Source organism: Hemicordylus capensis, chromosome 1, assembly GCF_027244095.1.
Source record: "Hemicordylus capensis ecotype Gifberg chromosome 1, rHemCap1.1.pri, whole genome shotgun sequence".
Lineage (NCBI taxonomy): Eukaryota > Metazoa > Chordata > Lepidosauria > Squamata > Cordylidae > Hemicordylus > Hemicordylus capensis.
Window position 1 is genome coordinate 206,906,624 of NC_069657.1, and position 14,605 is coordinate 206,921,228.

The following is a 14,605-nucleotide window of genomic DNA, read 5'->3' on the forward strand; positions in this document are numbered from 1 at the left end:
GAAATTGGGGTGGTAGCCTCCACCCATTAGGCACTATCTACCAGCCCACCCACTCTTTTGGGGTAGATCCACTTTCTGCCCCCAATCTGCCCCAAAGTCACTAAAATTTCAAAAATTCCCAAAAAATCAGCCCGTTGTCCAATCCCCCTGAAATTGGGGTGGTAGCCTCCACCCATTAGGCACTACCACCCCACCCCATTTTTTTGGCCCCAGGGCCCATTTTGCTGATCCGAATCGATTTGGATTTGGATTTGGATTTAATCCGAATCCGAACCGAATCGGGGGTGATTTGGGTCAGCAAAATTTGGGCACAGAACAGAACAGGGGTGATTCGGTTCAGGTCCTGAACTGAATCACCGAAAACCCGAATTGCACACCCCTAGTTTCATCTGCTTCTTTACAAAGGCGGCACTTGCTGTTTGTTGTTGACTTTTCGACTTTGGCTCTTATTGCATTTGTTCTTAGTGCCTGTTCTTGTGCAGCCAGTATTAAACCCTCTGTTTCTTTCTTCAAGTTGCCATTCTTAAGCCATTGCCAGGTCTTGGTGATGTATGATTTCCCACTTATATTGTGCAAATATTGACCATGCAGTGGCTTATTTTTTCCATTTTTCTGCTCGGTTCTTGTCCTGGGATGGTTGAATATTTATTTATTTATTTACATTTATATCCCATTCTTCCTCCAAGGAGCCCAGAGTGGTGTACGACATACTTGAGTTTCTCCTCACAACAACCCTGTGAAGTAGGTTAGGCTGAGAGAGAAGTGACTGGCCCAGAGTCATCCAGCTAGTATCATGGCTAAATGGGGATTTGAACTCGGGTCTCCCCGGTCCTAGTCCAGCACTCTAACCACTACACCACGCTGGCTATGTAGACAACATGAAATGAAACAAAGAAAGAGGAATGCTGAAAATAGTTGCAAGAGTTGCCTTGCATTGCTGTGTGTCTCTGTGTCTGTCTGAGTCAGTGTCTGCACCTGTCTGGTGTAAATTTCTAAAACAGAAACATTTCATCTAAAGTAATCCTAGTCACTGTACATATCACATTAAGATAGTTGTTAATAAGAATGCGTCAAACCGGTCTGTGATCGAAGCGGTCCACAGTGAACTGGGCTGGTTTGACTGGTTCAATAGCAGACCGGCCTGGCCCCAGGGTCCGGCCCATGATCAAACCGGGCATTACCTGGTTCATCTGCCAGTTTGCCAGTTCGAGCACATGTAAAGAGGAATCCGATGAGGTGGTGGGGAGCAGCAAGAGAGAGGTGCCTTTAAAACTGAAAGAGAAGGCCATAGTTGTGCAGCCTGCACAAGACTGCATAACCAACTGCAAGGCTGCAAAACTTTGGCCCTCCTGCAGGCATTGGACTACAACTCCCATCATCAACAGCCACAGGGGACAAGCAGCAGTGATGATGGGAGTTGCAGTCCAGCAACAGGCGGGGAACTTCCACTCATCCCCCACTGCAATGGCCTTTGGAGACCAAGGACCCCAGTGAAGTGTAGATGGTTATGTTTGATCCTTAAAACCACCCTGCAAGATTGGTTGGGCTTCATGGCTGAATGGGGATATTGAAGGCTTCCCTGGCTTGGTCTCTTTCCAGCTGTCTTGTGGTGGACAAAACACAAACAGCACATACAACATGTTATTTTACATTTTACAATGTTGAGTTTAATTTTATTTTTCAATGTTCAGAAATTAATAAAAAGTCAAATTAATTTTAAAAAATGCTCACTGAATATGGTGAGAATGAACTGACTTTGGGCAGTTCCTTCTCTTCAGCCTGACCCCAACTCACATAATTATATAAAAGTTGCGAGGAAGAATCACACATACATTGCTTTGAGCTCCTGGGAGGAAGGGCAGGATATAAATTCCAGACACGGCAGACTCGGCAGACTCTTCCACAATCAAATAGCTTTAAGAATTTGGGGCTATATTATAAAGTCTAGGTTAAAATGGCTTCCTTGTCATGTCAACCCATTTATATCCCTCTCTCCCACAAAGGAGCCCAGAGAGGTGTACTGGGTTATTCTTACCCTCACAACAACCCTGTGAAGCAAGTTAGGTCTCTACTTGGCAAAGCAGAGCACACATAGGAAGCTGCCTTCTACCGAGTCAGACCAGTGGTCCACCTAGCGCAATATTGTCTACACAGACTGGTAGTGGCTTATCCAAAGTTACAGGCAGGAGTCTCTCTCAGCCCTATTTTGGAGATGCCAGAGAGGAACGGAACTTAGAACCTTCTGCATGCAAGCCTTCCCAGAGACACCACATCCCCTAAGGGGAACATCATACAGTGCTCACACATGTAGTCTCCCACTCAAATGCAAACCAGGGCAGACCCTGCTTAGCAAAGGGGACAATTCATGCTTGCTGCCACAAGACCAGCTCTCTTCCCACATATTTTGTGGAAAATTCCATTGTGACCAATTCTACAGATGAATGAAAACTCTGACATGGCATCAGGTGCGGAGCCAGCCAATCGGCGGCCTGGGTCCAGCCCCGCCTGGCAGTCAGGTCTACACTAAATCTGCTTTCCTTTTAATTTCAACCCAACTGATTATATTTTTACCTTCTCAACTACCCTGTGAAGTAGGCTAGCCTAGGAAAGAAGCAAGTGGCCCACAGTCACATTGTACATTTCAGAGCTGAACAGGAATTGTGAACTCAGTTCTCCATACACAGTGCAACACAAGCAGCACACCGAATGTTGTGTGGTATTTTGTGCTACATTTCACAATGTCTATCTGTGTGAGTTGTCAGACAAAGGAGGGAATGTGTGTGTTTTATTTATTTATTTGATTTCTATACCACCCTTCCAAAAACGGCTCAGGGTGGTTTGCATTAAAAATAATGTCTTTATGGACTAGTCGTCTCCATGCTAACCACTCACTACATGGATGGGATGCTGTGAAGATTCTGGAGTCTGGACATGCTAATTGCTGAAGTCAATAAAAAGTCAAATTAATAAAACAGATTCTTCAGTCTGCTTAGAGATTGAAACTTACTTGTTTCAAATTCAGCTGCACCTTATGAAGTTACACAGTACTTCATATTTAATAAAGCTTTCCTGGACTTTCAGGCAAACCCTTTTAAATCTCTAAAATGCTGCTATTGAAAAGGCAATATTTAGAAAAATCTGCTAAGAGATCTTTCTCACATAGTTTTAAAGTGTAAAGTTGTTAATCACTGGGCATAATCACCTTATTTCATGTGTAAATTAAGCTGACCCAGAGAACAGTCTTGTGCCCTAAAGCAAGAACAATTAGAATTTTAGCCACTTTTACATATTCAGTGGAGGGGAATTTCCTCATGACAGATTCCTTCTCTTAGAAATTTCTCTCCTGCTGTACAGGAAGAATATTAAAAAAACACACCAAAAAACCACCTTGTAGAATATTCTGTTCCAAGGCTAGTAAAAACCAGATGTAGTCTATCAGCTCCAGCTGATTCGAAAGCTGTTCCCATTCCTTGAAGAGGATTACCTCAAAACAGCATCAGCTGGTAACCTCCTGGCTTGACTATTGCAATGCGCTCTACGTGGGGCTGCCTTTGTATGTAGTGCGGAAACTTCAGTTAGTTCAGAATGCGGCAGCCATATTGGTCTCTAGGGCAACCCGGAGAGACCATATTATGCCTGTTTTGAAACAGTTACACTGGCTGCCGATATGTTTCCAGGCAAAATACAAAGTGCTGGTCATTACCTTTAAAGCCCTGAACGGCTTAGTTCCGAGTTATCTTAGAGAGTGCCTTCTTCTGCATGATCCCCACTGCACATTAAGATCATTTGAGGAGGTCCGTCTCCAGTTACCACCGGTTCATCTGGTGGCAACTCAGAGGCGGGCCTTCTCTGTAGCTGCTCCTGGGCTGTGGAATGTACTCCTGGCAGAAATCCACAATTTAAATTCTTTACTGGCCTTCAGGAGATCCCTTAAAACCTATCTGTTTGGCCTGGCCTTCTAGAGTTTTTGAATAGTTGTAATTGGTTTTTATTTTATTATTTTTTATTATTTATTTACATTTATATCCCGCTCTTCCTCCAAGGAGCCCAGAGCGGTGTCGTACATACATGAGTTTCTCTTTCACAACAACCCTGTGAAGTAGGTTAGGCTGAGAGAGAAGTGACTGGCCCAGAGTTACCCAGCTAGTATCATGGCTGAATGGGGATTTGAACTCGGGTCTCCCCGGTCCTATTCCAGCACTCTAACCACTACATGTTGTAACCTGTTTTTCAGGGTTTTTTAATTGTTGTGATTGTTTAATTTCTGTTTTATGATGTTTTAATTGTTAATTGTTTTATACTGTTTTAATTTTTTTTCCCTTTAAATTGTTAACAGATTTTAATAGTTTTGTTTTAATTGTAAACCACCCTGAGCCATTTTGGAAGGGCAGTATAAAAATGAAATAAAATAATAATAAATAAATAGTGTAAGAGATATAGGGTGAATCTAAAAATTTAGATTCATATCTGGAATGTCCCAGATCTTGGACATCTTGGAGATACTTGCAGAACTCAAAATTGTGGCTGATTCTGATTATACTATGCCCACTGGTCTGACCATATGCAATATGGAAGTGTGCACACCATGAGTACACACATCCTATCCCCTCTGTACAAGTAGGTTAGGCTGAGAGAGAAGTGACTGGCGCATCTTTCTGTAAACATGTGGGGTGGTGGTTGACCAGAACCACTTCTCTACACACATTGCAAATATAGCTTAAACAAGAATTTCTGGCATATGTAGGATGTGGCTCAAGTTATCCACTTATGTGATTGACAAATGGGACTTCAGCCACGAGGAGAGGAAGAACATGTTCATTAATGATGCACACTAGGGATGTGCAGAACGTTTTGACAGCAAAATGTTTCAACTTGAAATGGGCCATTTCAAATGTTTCGAGCTTGGAACATAATAACTTTTAAATAAAGGGTCTGTTTTGAGCTCAGAGCAAACCACATTTCAATCAAAACATTGTTCTGAGTGCCATTTGGGAGGCCTGTTGCCCTAGCTGATTGGTTTTCTGGCACTGGCTTCCAATTGGCTTGCAATCTCCTTGCTTCTTGGTTGGCTTGTTATCATACAAACCAAGTGTTGTCATGGGCAACTGTGCCCCCATTGGCTGGGGAGAGGGAGGAAGGAGGGGGAAAACAAAAGAAGGGAATTTCAAAATGTATTCAAGGGGACTGGGAGGCAAAGAGAGCCCTTATACGGTGGCTGACTCTCTTGGAGAAGAGGATACATCAGGAGGAGAGGAGAAGGAATCAAGGAAGGTTTGATTTGAGCCAGCGTAGTGTAGTGGTTAGAGTGTTAGACTAGGACCGGGGAGACCCGAGTTCAAATCCCCATTCAGCCATGATAATAGCTGGGTGACTCTGGGCCAGTCACTTCTCTCTCAGCCTAACCTACTTCACAGGGTTGTTGTGAAAGAGAAACTCAAGTATGTAGAACACCGCTCTGGGCTCCTTGAAGGAAGAGCGGGATATAAATGTAATAATAATAATAATAATAATAATTTTGTGGCTTTCTTTTCTCAGCACTGAGTATGATATGCCATGCTATTGTTGCTATAACTGGTTTTGCTGGATCTCAGATTGACAAAGGCAGGAGTTTGTAGGATCCTATGGGGTTTGGTGGAAAGGTTAGAAATTTGTTAAATATCGCCCATTTTCCCATTTCTTTTGTGGTTGGTTGGTAGGTAGCACCCATCATGTCCTACCACCCAACCCATTTTGGTGTCTCTGGGAGCTACCCATGGAAAGTAATGGGGTGTTTTGTGTTTCTCCATTGTTCCCTATGGCTGAAACACTCAACATGTTTCGAGTTTGCTTTGTTGAAATAACTGGTTGGACTGGTTATTTTGCCACAACATTTTGGCCTACTGCATTTCATTTTGAGCTCAAAACAGAATACAAACTGTGTATTGTGCATATCCCTAATTCACACACATACTTATCACATGTGGTTGGGCTCGTGGACAATGTATCATCTGAACTGGCCCAATAGGTCTCATAACTTCATTCCTAAACTAAGTCTTGGATAACATTTCTTTTCTACCTAACACACACATAAATTTGTGGTTATCTTTCCCCCCCTGAATTTTGCAATCAAAGCAAGAAGGAATTCTGTAAAACAGGTCCAGTGGTCTTACAGCTACATAGTGCATCATTATACGACTTAATTAAAGTCAGTGCTTTCCTATAACCTAATCTTTCTGAGACAAATATTCTAATGCTCATGGAGCAGTCTAATTGGCTTTCAAAACTGCCTCCCAGAAGCCATTCAACGAATGATTCATATATTACCTCTTAAAATATTTAAGCCTTTTCGAGCCTTTGAAATATAATCACTTCTGTAAATAGAATAAATCTCAAGATACTTCCCAAATATATTATGTTTCATTGCATTGAAAAAACTTACACTCTGTAAAGTATACATCATAAAATATATGGGGATTTATATCTATGCTTGATATTTAAATGAAATTTAAGGGCTGCTTGAATCTCTTTTTTAATCAAGCCCACAAGACTAGGCTTTGTCTTTCCTATGCCCCTGATAGTTGCATTGAGAAATTTTAAATGACTCATGACCAGTTCACAAATGCAAGACAGCCTTTTGTTTTTCCTTCATACAAACCCTCCTGACCACTTTTGGGTACATGATCATTTGGAGAAATATATTGTGTTTACTGATGCCACTGGGTCATGGAAGGCCCATGTGGAATACGTTGCTCATCAGGCACAAAGAAGTGCTTCAACAACATTAAGATTTTTTTGTTCCAAAGGTAGAGAAGTTATCCCTGCAGCGCTGAAGTTATTTGCTGCAAAATCATTGGCCCAGTTTTTGTATGGCTCACAACTGGGTCCCTACCCTAACTATAGGCTGCTGGAGATAATCCAATCTAAGTTTTTTAGAGCAGTATTCAGGGCCCCTCGATGTATCTCCAATGTAGCACTGAGGTTGGAAACAGGCTTCCAGAGGGTGGAAACAAAAGCATGGATTGTAATCCTCAGTTATTGGCTTAGGATACATTTCTCCCCTCTGGGATTGATCCCTCTTATGTTGGCCAATAGGTTCCAATCCACCTGGACAAGAGCACTGATGGATAAAATGTCATCATTTGGCCTCTCTGCTTAACATTTGTCATTATTAGATTACAGTCAGGCCAAGGAGATCCTCAAACAGAGGGTCTTGGATATTGAAAATCAGAACGATTTAAGCTCCATCCCAGAGACCATAAGAGGGCACCTTGGTGACTTCAACCGAGAACCTGCTAGCTATCTATTGTCCCTTTCTTCGCCGAGCTATCACAGGGTTTTCCTTAGAGCAAGATATGATACCCTACCATCAGCGGTCTTATTGGGAAGGTTTTTGAAAACCCCTCTGGCCAGTTGGTTATGCCCCTGTGGCTCAGGTGACGTCAATCCACCATGTGCTGTTGTTTTATCCTTTTTATAATGATAGCTGGTGCAGTCTTATTTCTCCCTCGCTATTATGCTTTCCCAGCCGGACAGCTGAATTTTACGCCACACTCCTCCTGGCAGATAAGAAACCTTCTACCACCTACAAGGTTGTCAAATATTGTGCAGCTGCTGTTAAGATCTGTCAACAGCTATCCTCTAGTCCTTCTTTTTAGATGTTGTAACATAAGGCTTCTGTGTTGGTGTATTCAGTATGATTTACTTCTTATCTGAATGTAGTATCATCTGTTTGTATATATAACTGATCAATGATCATAATAAAGTATTTCATTCAATGTGTTTACTGAAATGGATCATTGATGAATAAGTTACATTGTGCCAGACTCAGTTCAGATTCTTGGGAGACTCCAATGCTGACATTCCTTCATTGTGAAAACCGTTCATTTTCCCCAACCCTGTTCTTCAATAATCACTCTTACCTTGAGATTGCTGAATTCACGTAGGATCATTTGGCAAGGGTGTTATCAAAAAACCTTTTAGAATGGCTGCTTAAAGCACTCCCTAAAACTAAGTGGTTGATTCTGCACCACTGGAAAAACAAATACCCACCAACAATTGATCAGTGGACAGTTGTCCTGTTAGTAGCTGGCAGCTCATGAGAACAATGTGTTCCACAAATCTGATAAAGATCAGGTGTTTCATGGAATATGGGGTGATTTTCTGGACCTGCTTGCACTATGACTGCCTTAGTTATCATTCTTGAGCTTGGAGGAGATGGATAGGTTGATGTTGTGGGCTCCCCTTTTTTCCCTTTCCTTTTGTATGTGTGTGTATTTGTGTATATGTGTGGGGGTGTGAGGATACGAGTGTATGTTCAATGTGTATGCATGTGTCTAAACCAATTCTTCCTTATCAGCTAATGTATTTTATATTGATTGCTCTGTAGGAAGTGTTCAGATATGAAAAAGGAACTGGGAGGTTAAAAAAAGTTACTCAAGATGTAAGTCATGGTGATTTCATTGTATTGATACTAGATGGAATAAAAAGTTAATTAAAAAATTGTAAGTCCAAGCATATTGAATCTACAAGATTTGTTGACACTCTAGCACCAGGTTGTCAAACTTCCAGCCTGAAAAAAGGTCTGGCTGGATCAGACCTGTGGAGCTCCACTGACCCACCCATGTGAAGCTGGGATAAGCTGCCACTGCCACTTTTCTTCCTCCCGCTTCCTTATGAAAAGGCAGCAAGTTTATTTATTTGCCTGCTGGCCGGCAGGCTTCCTCCCCCACCCCTCATGGGTGATGGCATTTCCCTCCCCCCGCCCCCATGCAGGACCAACCAGCTGATGGGAAGCAGTCTGCATGGGCAGGCAAGGAAGGACCAGTGAGTTGAAACCAGCACTTCCTTCCTCCTCTGCTGCTGCCACTCTCCTCCCCTTCTTCTCCCTTGTAGTAGGCTTAAAGTACAGACTACTAGTCCAGAGCAGGAAGTGGTGAGATAAAGAGGTGGCAGGAGGAAGATGATGATGGCAAAATCAAAAGACAGTGTGGGGCTCTTTTTCTCTGGGCAAAGGAGGGAGGAGGAGGAGGGGAGATTAAGAGAGTGAGAGAAAGGGATTTCCGGTTCTGATGCTGACCGAGCAAGACGCTTCGCTTGGAGTCTCCGAGAGAAGACCTGCAGAAAGCAACTGGGGGAGCACCAATAACTACCCCCCACCCCCACCGGTTTAAAGTGGGAGGCTAAGAAGACTCAACCAGCCCAGCGAAGTCAGCTCCTGCTGAGAAGGGGCATGGGGAGCCAAGGTCTCTTTGTGCCAGTAGAGTGACAGGGCTAGAGTCAAGGACTGTTCTGCAGTGTGGAGTTCAGGTTGTCCTGAAATCAAGCTCGGAAGCATTGCAATCTCTATTAAACGCCAATGAGTTAACAAAGTAAGCTATTAAAAATCTCATCTTAAGGAACAAGGAAAATAACAACCTGCGAGATAGAACCTTATTTACCGTAAACAATGCTTTCTGGATGCCTGTGGGTGTTAAGGTTTGGTTGAAATATTACAGCTCCATATGGAGAGAGACTAAAACTCTATAAGTACATCTACAGAGAAGAGGAGCTATAACTTTGCAATAATCTCGAAGAGAGGGGTGATTAATGCCTACTCCTGCCTTTGTGTTTTCGATTGGCTATTGAATCTGCTGAAGTGATTTAAAGTGGCTCAAATTTTGCTAAAGTTACTTGGAGTAGCCCAAGCTACTATGCTGTTGGCTTGCAAGATGCCCTAAGTGTAAAGACTCGATGCTGGGAACTACAAAGGTGAATACGGCGAACCTCTGGGCATCCTGAAGCGTCCTGAAGAGTGTGAAGTATATTTCCTACCTTTCCCATGCGGGGTATAGTTGACTTTCAGTGTGAGTCTACAAATATGAGCTTGGAAGGGGACCTGTGATTGTATTACAGAGTGAACTAACGGATACACCTCGAGTGAAGAAGAGTAAGGGTGAAGTGGAATCAAAGTGGAAACCACACTTTCCCGTTTATAGTTACAGGAGGTGTATATTGGTTAAAGAGTTAACCTTGATGTAAACTTCCATTATGTTATTGTAGGTTATGGTTTGTATATTAGAATGTCTAAGAATAAGAACACTTCAACTGGACCACAAACTCACATGGCTAGAAAACTATCAGTGGGATCAATTCGTCAAATGAATAGGTCCACTGGAGAAATTTGGGAGTTACTTCAAACTATTAATAGCAAATTAGACACAAATAATGAAGTAGTACAATCCATGGTCCATGATATGCAAACTCTTAAAGAGGACATACAACAGATAAAAGCAGATTCACAGGTCCTAAAACAAGATATGCTGCAGCTGAATAAGGAGGTTCAAGTGATGAAACAAGGGATTATAGGCAATTCAAATAAATGTAATATCTTGGAAGAAATAAATAAAAGGATAGTGGAAGATACTAAGCAAATCTATAAAAAAGTAAATGTTGCAGATCAGGAGATTTTGACATTGAAAAAGGAAAATGAAGAGTTAGCTGATCAACTCACAATGTTACAACTAGTGCAGATGTGCAGATGTGAATTTAACAGATGTGCTGACAAACGAATTAGCTAAACCTTTGCAGGTAGATCTACTTAATACGGAAGGACTGATTGAAGATGCCTACAGAGTAAATGACACTTTTGCAGTCACCCACAAAGTCCCTAGAGATTGTGTAATCCAGCTCAATTCTAAATCGACCCGAGATCGTATTATACAAGCCCATTTTCAAGATAAGTGGGAAATTAATGGACAAACCATTATGGTGATGAAAGAAATCCCAAGGAGATTCCTTAGGAAACAAAAAGATTACAGGGATCTGACTGATACTTTAAAACAAAATAAAATCCCCTTTAGATGGGAGTTTCCTCAGGGGGTTGTCTTTACTTATAAAAATAAGAAATACAGATTAACTGAAGACTCGAAAATAAAACAATTTCTTCGCAGATACAGGAACGATCTTCAGGTCCCAGGGGATTTCCAAAAGACACAAGGTAATAAATAAGGGAGGGATTAGTAAAATAAACAAACAGTTAGTATGGAAATAAAATTCTTTTCCTTGAATGTAAATGGCTTAAATATAAAAACAAAACACCAAAAAATATTCCACGATTAATGAAAAAGAAAATTAGACTTGATTTGCCTACAGGAAGTGCATATAAGAAGGAGAGATAGAAAATATTTATAAAACAAAGCACTTGGCCAGCAATTTGAAAATTTAGATATTAAGAAAAAAAGGGGCATATTTTTTAATATAAACGATTTTTTATAGCCAAAACTGATATACAAAGATGATTATGGAAGAGTATTGATTGTAGAAATACAGTTTGGTGACCTAAAATATATAGTAGTGGGCATATATGCCCCTAACGAGGCAAAAGCAGATTTCTATAGAAAATTGGAAACGCAACTAATAGAGATAGATAGGCAATGGATTACATTAATGGGAGACTTTAATAGAATTGTCTCAGCGGAGGAAGACAGAGATTAAATAGACCTGTGGAAAAATGATGGGAATCTCCCACAAGCCTTTTTTAATATGGTTGAGCATTTTGGATTATATGACATTTGGAGAATTAAAAACACAGATGCTAAGGAGTATACTTTCTTTTCAGACAGACACAAAATGCATACGAGAATAGACATCATTGGGGCTAATGCAGATGTGTTGATAACAATTAAAGATATTGATATATTGCCAAGGATATTTTCTGACCATAATCACATAGAATTAAAGTGGAGAATTGGAATAAAGAAATTAAATGTCCCTTTTGAATCACTCTAAAATTGTGAAACAAGGTTTACAAAAACTTAGAGAATATTTTGAGATAAATTTAAAGGGTGATTTACAAATGAAGACAATATGGGATGCTAGTAAGGCGGTGATGAGGGGTTTCTTTATTCAACAAAATGCATATTGGGGGGAAAGGAAACAAGAAAACAAAGACTTAATCCAGATTCAAATTAAGGACTTGGAAGGAGAACTAATTGAGAAAAGGGGTGATCAAACTTTAATACAACAGTTAAAGGTATTAAAACAGAAATATTCCATGTTGACGGTGGAGGAGATGGAAAGAAACTTAAAATTTCTAAAACAGAAATCTTTTGAACAGGCAAATAAACCGGGTAAATATTTGGCCTGGAAAATGAGAGTTGAATGGCAAAAGAATTATATAATGAGTCTGAGTACGCCCAGTGGTACCATTAACCAACAGTCAGTAATTAAAAGAGAATTTCACAAATATTATAAGGAGTTTTATCAAAGAAGAAAGGTTGAGATAAACAAAGTAGAACAATTTTTACAATTAAGGAATTTACCAACATTAAACTTAGAAAAACGGGAAGAACTGAATCTTTCAATTTCTAATGAAGAAGTCAAGGATGCTATCAAGCGAGCAAAGGGGGGGGGGGGGAATCACCAGGGCCAGATGGGCTCTCTATTATATACTACAAAGCTTTTAGTGAAGTACTGTCTCAACCATTACAATGGACAATGAATGAAATTATGATGAAGGGTTGGTTCCCTGATTCATGGAGACAGCCTACTATTACATTAATACCAAAACCTGGTCAAGATCCAACTCTGTTTAAAAATTATAGACCAATCTCCTTGCTTAATAATGATTATAAATTATTTGCTTCTATACTTGCTAAAAGAATGGAGAGGGTCTTGGCAGAGTTAATCCATGAAGACTAGGCTGGATTTTTACCAAATAGGCAAATAAAGGATAATGTGTGAACTGTCCTAAATGTAATAGAATATTATGAAAAGCATAATGATAAACAACTGGTTATGTTATTTTTAGATGCGGAAAAAGCTTTCGATAACATCTCCTGGCAATTTATGTTGAAAACCCTGGAAATTGTAGAGTTTGGAGCAAACTACATAAGGGCAATTGGGTCCATATATTCTGAACAAAAAGCAAACATTAAGGTTAATGGAGAACTTACAGACTATTTTAGTATTCAAAAAGGTACTAGATAAGGTTGCCCCCTGTCTCCATTACTATTGATATTGGTCTTGGAAATCATGTGTAGGATGATAAGGGAGGAGACCAAAATACAAGGACTGTCAATAGGGACACAAAGATATAAATTAAGAGCCTTTGCAGATGATATAGTCTTGTTTTTACAAGATCCTTTAGAGTCAATTGATACATTATTGGAAATATTAGAATCATATGGGAATTTGGCAGGGTTCTATATAAATAAGGATAAGATAAAGGTACTAACTAAAAATATGTGTCATGCCCTTGAGCTCTGACAGCAAGGAGGAAGGGGAGGCTGGCAGCTTTCCGGCCGAGTCAGCAGTATCTGAGGGGCAGAGCCCAGCTGTCAGCGTTCCTGAGACAGCTGTGATAGATCCAGCTGATGGTTTAGAACAGGCACAACAGCCTGAATCAGCAGAAAGTGTGAGAGACCAATCAAAGGAAGAACTAGACATTGAAACACCGTTGACACCACAACAACGCAGGCATTCTAAATGCAGGACGCAATTAGAAGCTGTTAGGAGGCGCAAATACCTATCGCTGAGGGCTGACAAGCCATAAATTCCTACCAGCTGGGAGCTCTCAGCTTGCTCCATAAATTACAGCACCAGACTCCTACTCATTGCTGAGATTCAACGCACGTCATTCAGTCAGCAGCGTCCAGCCAAGCCGTGAACTTCCCTGGCCGTGGGCCAGACCTTGACAATATGAACAAAGAAGATATTGAAAGATTTGTTCTGAGATCTAGTTTTAATGTGGAAAAAAAGGTAAAATACTTAGGAGTGACGCTTACAACAAATAATGCCTTATTGTTTCAGAATAATTACATTAAAATCTGGAAGGAAATAAAGATGGATTTATGTAGATGGAATAGATTGAATTTATCATTAAGTGGAAGTATTTCTGTTATTAAAATGAATGTTCTTCCTAAAATGTTATATTTCTTCCAGACAATACCAATAATAAATACAATGTCAATTTTTGCCCAATGGCATAAAGATGTAAAGAATTTTGTCTGGCAAGGTAAAAAACCAAGAATAAATTTTAAAAATCTAGTGGATGATAGGAAGAGAGGAGGGTTTGCGCTACCAAATTTTAAGTTATATTTTGAAGCAATATGTCTAAGCTGGATGAAAGAATGGATTACATTAAAAAACCCAAGATTGTTGGATTTGGAAGGATTCGATATAAGATATGGTTGGCATGCATATCTATTTTATGATAAGGTAAAAGTAAATAATGATTTCTTAAATCATTATGTTAGAAAAAGTCTATATATGATATGGATGAAAAACAAACTTGTGTTAGAACCAAAAATTCCACTATGGGTATCTCCACTGGAAGTTATATCTAGAAAACAGAAAACTATGCAACAGACATGGCCCACGTATCAACAACTGCTTGTTCTTCAAGGCACAAAATACGAACTCAAAAAGCTAGATCTTATGCAGGACTGGAATATCTCTTGGTTTCAGTACCATCAGATCGACGCCTTATTTAAGCAAGATTGTAAAAAAGGCTTTAACCAATCAAAGTCAGAATTTGAACAACAGTTGTGTGATAAGGAAGGAAAACTAGTCTCTAGGATGTACGGTCTGTTATTATTGGAATATACAAGAACGGAAGTAGTGAAAACTTCTATGGTAAAATGGGCTC